The sequence below is a fragment of the Scyliorhinus torazame genome, chromosome 14 (genome assembly GCF_047496885.1).
Source record: "Scyliorhinus torazame isolate Kashiwa2021f chromosome 14, sScyTor2.1, whole genome shotgun sequence".
Classification (NCBI taxonomy): Eukaryota; Metazoa; Chordata; class Chondrichthyes; order Carcharhiniformes; family Scyliorhinidae; genus Scyliorhinus; species Scyliorhinus torazame.
Window position 1 is genome coordinate 84,147,764 of NC_092720.1, and position 15,063 is coordinate 84,162,826.

Genomic DNA, 15,063 nt, shown 5'->3' on the forward strand with positions numbered 1-15,063 from the left:
ACACGCACAAACAGACTCAAAAACAGCTTCTTCCCCACTGTCACCAGACTCCTAAATGACCCTCTTATAGACTGACCTCATTAACACTACACCCTGTATGCTTCATCCGATGCCAGTGCTTATGTGCTTATGTAGTTACATTGTCTATGTTGTGTTGCCCTATTATGTATTTTCTTTTATTCCCTTTTCTTCTCATGTATTTAATGATTTGTTGAGCTGCTCGCAGAAAAATACTTTTCACTGTACCTCGGTACACGTGACAATAAACAAATCCAATCCAATTCAATCTATTACAGAAACCCCTGTCGAGAAGCAAGAGAGCAGTCCAAACTAGACAGTGAGAAAAAAAAATCACTGCTTTAAATCTCACCTGTGCAATATGCTTGCTGCCTCAAGCAGAGGAAGCAGCACCTGTAAATTCCTACTGTCTGGATTGTTTAATGTAATTTCCCTTCATGCTTGAGAGAATTTCAAGTACCCAGCTGTGAAACTGAAACATCAAGCTATGATTGAAAGCACTTAGACCACATGAAAGTCAGTTAAAGTGCTCTTGCTTCCTCTTTTTCTCAGCAAGCTGTCAATCACAGCCTAGTAAAATCAATTTCATATTGATATGAATGAAATCTTTGCATATCAAAGATCTGAAGGGGTTTAAACCCAGCTAATGTGGTTTCCCTTTTGAGCAATTTACAGCTGCTGCTTCCTGTGCCTGAGCCAGCAGGTGTATTGCACGGAGTCTCAAAGCAGTGATTTTTTTCACTGTCTCGGTCTGGGCTGCTCTCTAACTTCCAGGAAGGGGGTCTTTGTAATGGGGGCTTCCAGGCAAGGATCTATCCTACAAAGAACAAAGAAAAGTACAGCACAGGAACAGACCCTTCGGCCCTCCAAGCCCGTGCCGACCATGCTGCCCATCTAAACTAAAATCTTCTACACTTCCTGGGTCCGTATCCCTCTATTCCCATCCTATTCATGTATTTGTCAAGATGCCCCTTAAATGTCACTATCGTCCCTGCTTCCACCACCTCCTCCGGCAGAGAGTTCCAGGCACCCACTACCCTCTGTGTAAAAAACTTGTCTCGGACATCTCCTCTAAACGTTGCCCCTCGCACCTTAAACCTATGTCCCCTAGCAATTGACCCCTCCAACCTGGGAAAAAGCCTCTGGCTATCCACCGGGGGGGTGGGTCGCGCGGTCGGGGGCATAGTTCTGAATGTTGCGTGATGCGACCGTAAGTGAAAGCGCTAGTTTTTTGGTCGCCGCGAGGTCGAGCGTGGCCCCCTCTAAGAGGCGCTGGCGGATGCCCGTGACAAATGCGTCTCTCATCAGCCAATTCGAGTGTTCCGTGGCCGAAACGACCTGACAGTTACAGTCTCTAACTAGGGAGAGCAGGGCGCGCCAGAAATCTTCCACCGACTCACCGGGAAGTTGACACCACGTGGTGAGGAGGTGCCTGGCATAGAGTTTGTTAGTCCGCTGAGCGTAGTTTTTCTTCAGCAGCCCCATGGCCTCTGCGTGGGTCGGCGCGTCCTGGACAAGTGGAAAGACGTTGGAGCTCAGCCGCGTGTAAAGGATCTGGAGCTTCTGTGCTTCTGGAATTTCGTCTGGCGCAGACCCGATGTACGCTTCAAAACAGGCTAGCCAATGTTCAAAGTCCTTTTTGGCGTTGTCTGTTTGCGGATGCAGCTGCAGAGATCCAGCTTGATGCGGAGGTCCATCTTCTGAAAAACTCAGTGTAATAAATTGATGCACGATCAATTAGACAAAGAAGAGAGTAGGATGTAATCGAGGCTTTATTACACTGAGATGTGTGGCCTCCTACAGCAGCTGATGAATGGCTGCTGTACTGGGAGCACACATATTTATACTCCGCCTACTGGGCGGAATCAGCAGGCAGGGATCTACCCCCATACCTGTAGTACAGGGGCCTTACCGTAAAATACCTATATCAACATCCTTTATATACAATATATACATCAGTGGTGACTACCACAAGGACCACTCTTATCCTTGTCCACCAGCACTTTAAAACTTACTAAATTGTGGTCGCAGTTCCCGAAATCCTCCCCTACTGAGACTTCTACCACCTTCATTCCCCAATACCAGGTCCGGTACAGCCCCTTCCCTAGTTGGACCATCTACATATTGTTTTAAGAAGCCCTCCTGGATATTCCATACAAACTCTAAGGCCCGTCTAAGCCCCCAGCACTATGTGAGTCCCAGTCAATATTGGGGAAGTTGAAGTCTCCCATCACAACAACCCTGTTGTTTTTACTCGTTTCCAAAATCTGTCTACCTATCTGCTCCTCTATCTCCCGCTGGCTGTTGGAGGCCTGTAGTAAACCGCCAACATTGTGACTGCACCCTTCTTATTCCTGATCTCTACCCATATAGCCTCGCTGCCCACTGAGGTGTCCTCCCGTAGTACAGCTGTGATATTCTCCCTAACCAGTAACGCAACTCCGCAACCCCTTTTACATCCCCCTCTATCCTGCCTGAAACATCTAAATCCTCGAACGTTTAGCTGCCAATCCTGTCCTTGCCTCAACCATGTCTCTGTAATGGCAACAACATCATAGTTCCAAGTACTAATCCAAGCTCTAAGTTCATCTGCCTTACCCGTAATACTTCTTGCATTAAAACATATGCACTTCAGGCAACCAGGCCTGCTGTTTTCAGCAACATCTCCCTGTCTGCTCTTCCTCAGAGCCATACTGGCCCTATTCCCTAATTCTCCCTTAATGCTTTCACCTTCTGACCTATTGCTCCGGTACCCACCCCCCTGCCATACTAGTTTAAACCCTCCCGTGTGACACTAGCAAACCTCGCGGCCAGGATATTTATGCCTCTCCAGTTTAGATGCAACCCGTCCTTCTTATACAGGTCTCACCTGCCCTGGAAGAGCTCCCAGTGGTCCAGATAACGGAAACCCTCCCTCCTACACCAGCTGTTTAGCCACGTGTTTAGCTGGTCTATCTTCCTATTTCTAGCCTCACTGGCACGTGGCACAGGGAGTAATGCCGAGATTACAACCCTAGAGGTCCTGTCTTTTAACTTTCTGCCTAGCTCCCTGAACTCCTGTTGCAGGGCCTCATGCCCCTTCCTGCCTATGTCATTAGTACCAATATGTACAACAACCTCTGCCTGTTTGCACTCCCCCTTCAAGATGCCCGCTACCCATTCTGAGACATCCTGGACCCTGGCACCAGGGAGGCAACATGCCATCCTGGAGTCTCTTTCACGTCCACAGAAGAGCCTATCTGTGCCTATGACTATAGAGTCCCCTATGACTATTGCTCTTCTGCATTTTGACCCTCCCTTCTGAACATCAGAGCCAGCCGTGTTGCCACTGCTCTGGCTGCTGCTGTTTTCCCCTGATAGGCTCTCCCTCCCGACAGTATCCAAAGGGGTATACCTGTTCAAGAGGAGGACAACCACAGGGGATTCCTGCACTGACTGCCTGCCCCTTCTGGTGGTCACCCATTTCTCTGCCTGCACGTTGGGTGTGACCACATTTATATAACTGCTATCTATGACGCATTCCGCCACCTGCTTGCTCCTAAGTGCATCCAACTGCGGCTCCAACAGAACCATGCGGTCTATGAGGAGCTCCAGTTGGGTGCACGTTCTGCAGATGTAGCCATCCGGGACGCTGGAAGCCTCCCGGACCTGCCACATCTCACAGTCAGAGCACTGCACCCCTCTAATTGGCATTGCGTTAATTAATTAGTGAATTAAATTTTTTAAAATGGTTTTTTAAAGTTACTGTTAACTATATGTTTCCTAGCGCTAGATTTCTACTATAAATGTGAAAGCTAAATGCAGTACTCTCTGATCTCTGGCTTAGATACCCCTCTAAATTATAATTAAGTAATTACGTTTAATTAGTTTAACGAGTTTAATTTTTAAATTTAGTGTAGATTCCCAACCAGCCAATCAGGTCATAGCTTTATTGTGATGTCACTTTCGTTTTCCCCTCCACACAATTTGAAAAGGTAATAAAAATAAAAATAAAAATCACTTACTTTCCCAGGATGCTCTCTGGTTCTCGCCCTGCAGATTAAAAGTTACAGGCCAGAAGAGAAAGAACAAAACGGTAGGGAAAAAGCACCTTCTCCCACTGTGCACCGAATTACCTCACTGCAGCAAATTACCAAGTTCCAATTCCCACTCTGGATGTGTCTCACTCACTCAGGATGTGTCTCCTTCACCTGCGCATATCTTATGGGGGTTTACAGGGGTCTCCATTATAGGCGCTTCCAGGCAGCGGTCCCTGTAATGGGGGGCTTCCAGAAATAAGCCTCTGTAGTCGAGAATTCCAGGCAGCGGTCTCGATAATAGGGGGATTCCAGGCAGGGGTCTCTGTAATGGGAGATTCCAAGCAGGGGTCTCTGTGTTGAGGGATTCCAGGCAGGGGTCTCTGTAATGCGAGATTCCAGGCAGGGGTCTCTGTGTTGAGGGATTCCAGGCAGGGGTCTCTGTAATGGGGGATCCCAGGCAGGGGTCTCTGTAATATGGGGATGCCAGGCAGGGGTCTCTGTAATGGGGATTCCAGGCAGGGGTCTCTGTAATATGGGGACTCCAGGCAGGGGTATCTGTAATGGAGGATTCCAGGCAGGGATCTCTGTAATGGGGGATTCCAGGCAGGGGTCTCTGTATTAGGGGATTCCAGGCAGGGGTATCTGCAATGGGGATTCCAGGTAAGGGTCTCTGTATTGCGGGATTCCAGGCAGGGGTCACTGTAATGGGGATTCCAGGCAGGGGTCTCTGTATTGGGGGATTCCAGGCAGGGGTCTCTGTAATGGGGGATTCCAGGCAGGGGTCTCTGTAATATGGGGATTACAGGCAGGGGTCCCTGTAATATGGAAATTCCAGGCAGGGGTCTGTGTAATATGGGGATTCCAGGCAGGGGTCTCTGTAATTGGGTATTCCAGGCAAGGGTATCTGTAATGGGGGATTCCAGGCAGGGGTCTCTGTAATGGGGGATTCCAGGCAAGGGTATCTGTAATGGGGGATTCCAGGCAGGGGTCTCTGTAATGGGGGATTCCAGGCAGCGGTCTCTGTAATGGGGGATTCCAAGATTCCAGGAAGGGGTCTCTGTAATATGGGGATTCCAGGCAGGGGTCACTGTGATGGGGATTCCAGGCAGGGGTCTCTGTATTGGGGAATTCCAGGCAGGGGTCTCTGTAATGGGGAATTCTAGGCAGGGGTCTCTGTAATATGGGGATTCCAGGCAGTGGTCTCTGTAATGGGGGATTCTAGGCAGGCGTCTCTCTTCTGGGGGGTTTCTGGTGGAGTATCTCTCATTTAGTGTCTGGGGTGGGGGGATCTCTAATGAGAGGTCTCTGTTGGGAGTTTCTGTAATGGGGGTTGGTGGGGGCATCGCATCACCCTTGTACTGTGGGGGGAGGGGTGGTAACCCAGACGATCCTGTGGTAGGGGTGGAAAGGCGGTGAAGGCAGCCCAGCTGCCGGACCTCGCTATCGGGCCACCAGCTCAAAATGGCAGGATTTACGACAAATCCCTCACAATCCCCGCCACGCCTACATTTGTATGGCAAGGATGGTGAATCATCTCTGATTCAGAGATAATTCATCTCCGGCGGGAGAACATAGGGCTGAGTTCTCAGACTAAGTGTTGACGCCAGCACAGGGTTCGTGGACTTCCACGACAGCAAAACTGATGCCAAACCTGGACCGATTCAGTGACTGTTGATGGGCTAGCATCGGCACCATGTGGAACACAATTGATTTCAATGAGAAACGGTGCTGGATTTGTCGGATTCGTGATTGACACTCAGGAGGCTGACAAGCTGCAGCCGCATGTACACACTTCACTCCCCACACACACCACCCCAGACAACAAGATGGCACTGGTTGCGCTGGCATGTGCCTATCCTGCTGATGGGTCAGCTGAGGCCAGAGGGACCTAGGGGGTGCTCTGGGGGGACATCCATATGATCTATGGCCCTAAGTTCACAGTAGGCAGTCAGCAGCATGCGCAGCTGCTTGGCTGCGTTGCAGGCCACGGCAATGGTGTTCCGTGCCCGTCCACCACGCCCACACAGCCCACCTCTGGGCCACCCCCCTCTACTCCCCCCAGCCCTGGCAGAAGCCCCCTGGCCAGCGGCACAACTGACAGCAAACTATGGCGATGTTGTATACTTTCCGTACCCCCTCTCTCTCCCACACCGTGAAGCCTGTTTCACGACTTTTAAAAGCACAAGTGAACTGCGCCGTCAGGAATTCGTCCCATCAGAGTCGGAGAATCGTGGACGGCCCGGAGAATACTGGGTCGGGCCCGCTAATAATTTGCAAACGGCGTTTACTGCACAGGTGTTCCGGAACGCATTGGCTTCTCTGTCGAGTCGACAGAGGATTACGATTTGGCGTCAAATCGGCGTCAGAAACGATTTTCCACCCAATAGCATTTCCCGATTTCTGCGTCGGCCGACGGAGAATCCTGCCCATCGTCTCCCAAAGGGCGAATTCTGGCTTTTATATTTCTAATGTTTCTTATAATTGATGTTGCATTTTACTCAGATAAGAGGTCAATCAATTAAATCTGGACATGACAGGCTCTGGCAGGTGTGGAATTAAGGTTCAATAACAATATCTTAATTTATGTTTGCTAGTTCTATGTGATCATAAAAGATGAATATGAAGGTTTTAAAATAGATTCAAACAGGATGCTAAATATAGCTTTGAGGCTGACAAAATAAAAACAAAAACATTTACTGAGATGAAGCACGACTATGTCAGTGATCCTTGAGCAGGAGGAAGATTCATATTAATGAACAGGATTTCAGTTATTCATTGATAAAATAAGGAGCAAATTGTAATTATTGTGCTAAAGTTAATGTATCCTCAAGGCATCTGCAGAATGGATATAAACACAAGGGCAAACTATGGAATTTAATAGGAAGGAAAGAAACGCGATTAAATGCGAAATGATCTGAAATGAAGCTCAGGAGAAGCTGAAATAAAAACAGAAGATACTGGACACATTCAGCAGGTCAGGCTGCATCTGTGGAGAGAGAAACCAAGGTAAGGTTTTGGGTCGTTTACCTCTCATCAAACTGGGAAACGTTTAGAGAGGAGACATTGAGAAGCAAATAGAGGCAGGAAAATGGGAAGAGGGGAGGAAAAGAACGAGAAGGAAGGCTAGTGATAGAATGGAAGGAGGAGAGACTAAATGAAACAAGTGTTGTGGTGGAAGCAAAAGGATATGTTCAAGTCAAGTAAGGAAACAAATAATAGTTTAGATGAGGTGTAAAAGGAAAAAGCAGAGTCCGCACCAACAGCTGCCATCCAAAAACAGTGAGAGCAGAAGTGTGGGAAATGGTGTGGATATGTTTGCGAGGCCAGTTAACCATTGTGGAGGAAAATACTCGGATGAGGAAAACGGAGGCAAGGAGAAGATGTCCTGTTCGGAGATATTTTGTTCCTAAATCTCCCACCAAAATCTTACCAAAAAGAAGTCATGTTGTTGATGCTGGTTGAATAAATCAAGGACTGAGCTCTTACTAGACCACCTCCTGTCAGAACACCATTTCATATGCTTTCAGGTTTAAAGGGCCACCATAGTCCAAATTGTGAAACTTAGTGTGATCAACACTACTCTTGCGAATGACCACCAGCTCCTACATTCCCGGGTACTCCTTTACCCAGGCCGCGTAGGCAGCTTTTTTCCAGATACGTAAATCACACCTTTTCGAAATGTAATAATAATAAAGTACAGTTCTTATATTACATCTTGCTGAATGTCCTTTGAGTTTGTCTAGTTCCAGTTGCTTGGAATTTGCTAATTTTTGTTTTCTTTAATTCACCTGCAATTTCTTTTAAGCCTAAAAGATAAAATGCAGTCATTTACTTCCAGTTTAACTATCTGTATTTCTTGGATGTCCATTCACCACTCATTGCTAATCATCCAGCTTTCTAAGCTAAAGATAGAAAGGTGGCCACTGCAGTGGCTTTGAGAGTGTCTCTCTGGGCATACAGTGAAGAATATAGTTGTGTAAATGAGCATCTGGGTGTACAAGGGAAGGTTTCTTCTTCGGCTGTGTTCATCCAGTGCGGGATGCAGCCCTCCTCAATCATTTTTTATGTCTGATATCTGCCATATACTGATGTGTTGTCACTGATAACTGACCAGAAATCTCTGCCACTCTTACCACCTGCCTAGGGCTGTTTCTCCCCTGGCCAAGTCCTGGAGTGGGACTTAACAGAACCAAATAGACATCCTAAAATTATGCAGGAATAAAATCACAGTGAGAGAAGGCCAGTTTAGTTTGAAAAAAAGAGCTATAAATTGATATGAGGGACAAGAGACGAGTTGGAATTAAATCAAGAGGTTTTGAAATATTATTATGCACAAAGGCTCAATTTGTTGTTCGTATTTAAAGAAGATGGAAGCCACTTCCCCAACCACCCCACCCACAAAATGAATTGCACTTATTTAAAAATGAGAACATTATTTTCTTTGAGAGATGTGAGAAAAACACACTGGGCTGAATTTTCTGCTTCGCGATGCTGGAAACATGAATCGTGATCAGGTGAAGAATCATGGGTAATCCAAAATCGAGGTTTGCGTCAGCTGCTGATTCAGACGCTCTAACACCATGCTCGGATCCCTTGCTAGTGGCAATATTGATGTTTGCACCCCAGTTGGCAGATCCATGCAAAACCGTCACTTGCATGGATTTCAATTTCATTAGCGGTTTGGATAGAGTGTGTTCCACCCTTCCACGATGCTCACGGGCGCGAATTAGCGCAAATATTGAGAAGCAGGGCCTGGGTGCCAAGGCTGCAAAGGGGGAGCTGGAGGCTAAAAAACACTGAAAATCTCAAGAAAATTGCCACGCTTTCTGGGGGGGGGTGGCTGCCTGGGATGATGTCAGTAGCAGGGAATAAATTGATGCGAGGTCTGCTGACTAAGGATGTCCCCCTCAGGATCGGAATGGACTGGCTCAGACCGCCATTGCTGCAGTGTCTTTTGAATGCACCACTTTGGTGCCCTTCACAGGCTCCTGACTGTTCACTCTGCCGAATGCTGCCTGTGTCCTTTGAATGCTCAGAAAGCTTCTGGTCATCTGGGAAAGCTTCTGGTCATCTGGGAGCCCACGCAAGTCGCCTCTCTGGACACCGTCATACCCCAACAGTTCCATCTGCTGGCGTGCAGGTTGACAGTGCCAAGGTGTCCACATTCCAGGGGGTGGGCCAGGGGGCCACCTTGCACTGTCCCTGACCACCCAGGGGCCTCTGATGGCCCGAGAGACACCCTGGATGCTGTTCAACCAGGTCCCCGTTCTTGTGGACCAGTACTCATCGGCGCCCAGCTGCAGCCTCCCTGGAGGGGCTGATAAATTGAGGGAGGCCGGTAGATCCTGGGTAGGTAGGCCTTAAGTAGGTCCATCTCAACAGTGCAGCACTTGTGCCATGTCCTCATGGATATTTGGTCCCACCTCCTTTGGGCAGAGTTCCGATTCTAACACCTGATAGGACTTAGGCAGATGTAGCAAGGCGTGAGGTCTGCTGTGAGGCCTGCGGGAGGCTTCACGCGGAATCTACCAGCCACATTGTGCTCTCGCTCAAGCGCAATGCGGCCATTGAATTGATCCTCCTAAGTGTCTGGATGAGTGGAGGACAGCTGAGCACAGCCTTCCTAATGTTGTCAGCTTAGGTCTGGGGTCTAGGCGCTCGTGATCTGGCCAGGGGGTGAGTGTGCAGAGTGAGGTTAGCCAGTAACTCGCTGGATTGCACTCTGAGAGAAGGTGGAACCGTCATGGTAAGGGTGGGAGGGGCCTGGGTGATTTGAGGGTCGCGGTGTGGAAGCTCTAACTGATTGTTGGTCTCTCTTCCTTCGAGGGACAAATATCTTTGCTGGTGTATACCGGTGGAGACTGCCTTTGTTATGGCTGTAGAAGCCGAGGTGAACAGACGCCGAAGACTGCAGTAATGCCATCACAGGCTAGAGATGGAACCACATGTGCAGGGGGCCGTTGCACACCCTGATTGCCCATCAGGCTGAGGAGGGGGCCAAAAGGAGAAGCGTTATTGGTCCTTCCAAGAGCTGATGGATAGCTGAAGAAGATTCCGTCTCAACAGTGCAGCACTTGTGCCATGTCCTCACGGATATTGCACCTTGTGGAGTAGGACACCTGTTCCAGGATTCCGTGAAGGTCACTGCAGCCCTAAACTTCTATGCTACCGGATCATACCAGGGACCTGTGTGGAATTTCTCAATCTTCAGCCAACAGGTGCATCCAGGAGGTGATGGATGCTCTGTATGCCCGGGCATCACACTGTATCACCTATGAGCTAGACCAGGCCCATCAAGATGCCCAGGCTGCAGGATTTGCCACCATTGCCAGGATGGTCCAGGTCCAGGGGGTAATCGATGGCATGCATGTCAATCGAACACCAGGGCATCAGGAAGTGCCCAAAATTAACAGGAAGGGATTCCACTTCCTGAATGTTCAGATTGTGAGGTCTTCAAGGATTTGCTGCATTAGTGATTCCCTTAACTTGTCATCAGAGAGGCCATAGATTAATTGGTCTCTGATTATGGAATCTGTTACATCAGCATAGTTACATCCTTGTGCTAGTAATCGGAGATCTGTGACAAAATTAGATATTGTCTCCCCGGTTTTTTGGAACCTGTTACATAGGTTAAATCTTTCCATGATTTCATTGGACTGTGTTTTACAGTGTTCGTCAAATTTTTCAATTATCACTTGAAAGGTAGTTTTGTCTTCATTGTCACCATAAGTGAAATAGTTATAAATGTCTACAGCTTGCTGGCCTGCCGTTGCTAGTAACAGCCCAATCTTTCTCCCGTCGGAGGCTGCATTTAAGTCATTAGCTGCCATGTATATTTGAAGCTGCTGTTTAAACATTTTCCAGTTGCTATTTAAATTACTGGTAGTTTTCAGGGACCGTGGAAGTGATGTGTGTTCCATCGCGTCGGTTGGTTGTCTGGGATCTAAGTGCTGCGAAGTCTTCCACAGTCGAGCGGTCGGCCCTTTACTTCTTGTTTCCTTTCTTGTCTCTAACCTAATCTATCTAGTATTGTTCAATTAAAGCCAACCTGGTACAATGTTTTGTTACCTGTGTGGTAGGTAACATGTGCTACTCAATCCAGTTACAGCAGAGGCTTCCGGAAGAAGGCTCAAAGTCATCCAGAAGTTTATGTAAGGTTTATTGAGTAACAGAACTTAACAACTGCGTGAGTTCTTACTTTAAGAACTATACTAGTAGAAAGGTTACAACTTCTACATACAGCAACTAGGCATTAGCAGCCCTGAGCTAAATCTCTGCGTCTGCTCTCCTCGCAGTCTAATCAGCCCAAGAGACCGAAGGGCTGTTTGCTTCTCCTTTTACACCTGCCAATGCTGCAGTGATCTTTCCATTTCCTATCAACCCCTTCTGTACATACCCATGTAAAGATCACTACACACCCCAGGGTGATGGGTTGGTTCGTGGGGGATAAGGGATACCTGTTGAGGAGAGAAATTGACTGATGACACCGGTGCGGACGCTTGAGACCGAGGCGGAAACCCTTATGCCAGGAGGACCCAGGTTCTCCTTGGACGAGGCTGTGTATATCAGCTCAATACTCCCCCATTACCACCTTCCCATTTCCCCCCACAAAGCCCCTCCTTTTATCACACTACCCTCTCCCTGACCACCCTGTTTTACCGCTCTGAGGGTCTATCACGCCAGGGTGATGGGCCAGTGTATGCGCGGTCAGCGGGTCCCTATACCAAGGCAGGAGGGTGATGATCACTCACTGTGAGGAAAGCTCTGATAAAGTCTGAATCCTGTCTTTCTGCTGACAGCGCGCTCACACTTATCCTCATGACGGAGTCTGCATCTTGGACCACTGTACCAAGTTGGGGGGGAACGGGGGCAGGGGACTGTGGCGGGCAGGACCACTGTGAAGATTAATGCGACAGAGGATTCACATGTATCAGGGGTTGGATTCTCCGTTTTTGGGACTATGTCCCCACACCGTCGTGAAAACTGTGGTCTTTTACGCCAGGAAAACTGGCGTCAAAAGGCCACAGATTCACCGTCTTGGAGGGGGTTAGCAGACAGCTGTCGTAGAGCTCGCAGCTCCAGCTGCCGATACGGCCCACCGCACGTCTGGGTCAGAGGGCGCGTATGCGCACGGCTGCGGCCTCCAGCGGCCGAACCCGTGCTTCATGCCAGACTCAGCCCGTGGAACTGGACCACTGAAATAGTGCCCCGCATCGACCGCATGCCCGCCCTAGACCGCCCGCACATATAGCCCCCAGTCCCGAATGAGACACCCGCCTGCCATCCGATCGGCCCTCCCACAACTGTGGTAGCCCTGGACTGAGTCCGCAGCCACCATGCGAGGTCCCTGAACGGCAGGACCACCTTAGAATCACGCCATTGGGAATTCCGCCAGTCGGGAATGGAGAATAGCGGGGCGGGCCTCAGGTAATGGTCTGAGGCGCTGGATACTCGGTGCAGCATACTCCCTGAGTATGCCGCTTTTTGGCGGGTGGAGAATAGAGGAACCGGCTCCGGTCCCGATTTTGTGCGGGAAAACGGATTCTCTGCCCCATGGCAGAGAGTGATACCCTCCCATGCAGTTTCCTCGACAACATTCTTCTCTTAATAAACACCAGCAAAGGGCAGCACAATGGCGCAGTGGTTAGTGATGTGTTGGGTAAGCTGGGTCTGCGAGGTCTGCGTTTACTGTAGCAGAGAGAGACAGGCATCCAACACTTGAATAAATGCAACTCTATTTTATTAAACTATCTTCCTACCACATGGTGGATGTTCTAGTTGTTGCTCACAGGCTCTGACTATCTCAGAGGCCGCATCCCGAGAGAGCATGGGAAAACAAGTGCCCCCTGGTTATATAATGGCCGTGTCCTGTCTGGTGATTGGCTGCTGTGTTCTGTATGTTCATTGGTCATCCTTTGTGTCACTCACTGTCTGTCTGTGCACCATCATATACTTGTGTGTATATTATGACAGTTAGCACTGCTGCTCATGGCGCCGAGGTCCCAGGTTCGATCCCGGCTCTGGGTCACTGCCCCTGTGGAGTTTGTACATTCTCCCCTTGTTTGCTTGGGTTTCGCCCCCACAATCCAAAGATGTGCAGGGTAGGTGGATTGGCCATGCTAAATTGCCACTTAATTGGAAAAAATTAATTGGATGCTCTAAATTTTTTTTTAAATGGGCAAAAAATGCTGCCCGAGCCAGTAATGCCTATATTCCATGAATGACTTAGAAAACAAAAAAATGGGCGCGATTCGGCAGCGTGAGCTGACTCGCCGTTGGCCGGTGGAGGGGTCTTCTTTCTCCGCCACTGTCAATGTGATTTTCCATTGAATCCACCCCATACTGCCGGGAAACCCACAGTGGTGATGAGCCCTTGACGGGACGCGAAGATTCTGCTGTCGTGAACAGCCAGATGATCTCGTTCATTATGTAAAAACATAATGTTTAGGAAAAGAGAATGTTTTTATGGTCAATGTTATAACCCCCACGAGACCCACCGGGATGACTCAATTAATCTCCCCATGAGCCTTGTGGAGTACAAGCTCACCCGCTAAAGGGCGGAGGCCCATCAGTGGGCTTGTTAACTCCACAGGGTAAAACTCGGTCCAGTTAGTCGCCAGGGTGCCAGAATATTCCCGGCTGGGACTTGTGTATACTTTTCCTAAACCAAGGGTTGGAAAGAAACCATTTTTGACTCTCCTCCTTGACGACTATAGCCAACAAATTCTCTTTCAAGCTTGAGCTGAAAGAAAAGTGCTCAATGTAAAATAATTAAAGCACACTTTGGCCCAGTGTTTGGAATAGAAGCCAACATTTTGAAGCTATCCTTGCAATTAGTTGAAATGGGTAGTTCTTATAATTGCTGTAGATAACCAGATCAGGGTTCTTTAAAATATATTCATCCATTTTTCTTAAATGATTAAACTGAAATGAGCTCTGACAAAATTGTGAAAATAATCCTTTGGGCATGTTCCTTTGCCTTCCTACAGCTTTTCTGGGTTCATTAGTTTAGCCCTTGATTTATTTTGATCAATATCCATCAGAGCACTCAAGTATTTAGTACCAACTAATTAAACACCTTTTCCCTTTTATTACAGGCCAGATTGTGAAACCAGCACATCTGTTTTCTACTGAACGTTTAATGTTTAATCACCTGACTGCATAATGTAGCCAGAAATTGAATTCCAAAACTTTGTTCCATTATTCTGGGCTACTGACCGAGCACAGATAGCTGAAGGAGTGAATTATAATCATGTTTTGTTCATTGTTATTTAATATGAGTTTCTTCTAATGGTCTACATCCATGCTGGATTTTACGGAGTGCTCAATATCCCATTGGACTAGTTACAAATACATAGCTCTGCATTCGCATTATGTCTGAAATGAAGTCTGTTTGCCGACGATGGGACTCTCTGGTCCCGCCGGCAGTTTATCCCTGCCCCCGGGTTTCCCGACGGCCCGGCTTGGCTTCAATAGGTGATGCACTATCAATTACGACGAGACGAGAGTAGAGAGTAATCGAGGCTTTATTAAGCAGAGATGTGTTGCCTTCTGCAGCTGCTGCCGAAATGGCTGCAGCTCGGTGAGCACACACATTTGTACTCCGCCTACTGGGCAGAGCCAGCAGGCAGGGATCTACCCCCGTACCTGTAGTACAGGAGCCTTACCGTATTACCTCTCATCTACGTATTATACAAACAGTGGTGACTACCACATTCACCCCCTGTTAAAAAAGAATCCAGCGGGGGTGGTGGAAAAACTATTAACATGGTATGTGAGCATTTTTAAAGTGTACAGTTTGGTGAAAGTTCACAAATTTAGCCGGTCGGGTGCCTTGATCCTCCGTTGTGAGCGCCGCAGTCCCAGTGGTGATGCAGGCGCCGGCTTGGTCCCCTTGACTCCGGGAGCATGTAGTCCTCATCTTCATCCCCGGGTGGAACCAATGGGAGGACGGATCGTCCTGGGGTGGGGGCTGTCGTGAGGTGCGCTGGGGGGGGGGGGGGGGAGGATGGGTGGCACCAGGGCA